Here is a 1,106-nt window from a genome sequence, read left to right as displayed (position 1 = left end):
ACATTCTTCAAAGAGATGGAAAAAACAATTACAAACTTTATAAGGAAAGGAAAGAGACCAAGGATAAGCAAAGCACTGCTTAAGAAGAAGAATAAGGTTGGAAACCTCTCACTTCCCGACTTCAAAATGTATTACACGGCTATAATGGTCAAAACAGCTTGGTACTGGTACAATGAAAGATACATTGATGAATGGAACAGAATCGAGAATCCGGAAATTAAACCCATCCACATAAAACCAACTGATTTTTCACAAAGTACCTAAATATATCACATGGAGAGGTGATAGTCTCTTCAACAGATGGTGCTGGCAGAACTGGGAAGCAATATGCAAAAGACTGACACCTCATGCCTTATACAAAAACTAACTCAGCATGGATTAGAAACCTAAATGTGAATCCCAGAATTATAAAGGCCATCAATGAAAAAATAGGGACAAATATGAGGGCATTAATTCAGGGAATAGACAGACTACCAAACATTTTTGAAAACTACACAAACAATAGTAGACAAAATAGATGATTGGGACATACTGATAATTAAAAATTTATATGCATCAAAAAACTTCACTAGAAGAGTAAAAAGGGAACCCACAGAATGGGAAAAAAACTTTTTCAATGACACATCAGACAAGTGACTCATTTCTAAAATATACATAGGAAACTAAGAACACCTCTACAAGAAAAAGATAAATAATCCAATTAAAAACTGGGGACAGGACATGAACAGACACTTCACCAAGGAGGAGATCCAGGCAGCCAACAAACATTGGAAGAAATGTTCATGATCATTAGCCATTGTTGTTGTTGTGAAGTGCCGTCAAGTCGGTTTTGACCCATAGTGACCCTGTATAGGGTTTCCGAGAAGCAGCTGGTGAGCTTGAACTTCTGATCCTGCAGTTCAAATGGCTTTGCAGTCTGGCGCATTAACCCAGAGTGCCACACCAGGACTCCATTAGAGAGATGCAAATCAAAACCACACTGAGATATCATCTGACACCAGCAATAACAGCAAAGATTAAAAAAGTAGAGGACAATAAATGCTGGTGGAGATATGGAGAGACTGGGATGCTCCTGGCATTGCAAAATTGTCCAACCACTCTGGAAA

This window comes from Chrysochloris asiatica, unplaced genomic scaffold (genome assembly GCF_000296735.1).
Source record: "Chrysochloris asiatica unplaced genomic scaffold, ChrAsi1.0 scaffold00176, whole genome shotgun sequence".
Taxonomy (NCBI): domain Eukaryota; kingdom Metazoa; phylum Chordata; class Mammalia; order Afrosoricida; family Chrysochloridae; genus Chrysochloris; species Chrysochloris asiatica.
This window is presented reverse-complemented; position numbering follows the sequence as displayed.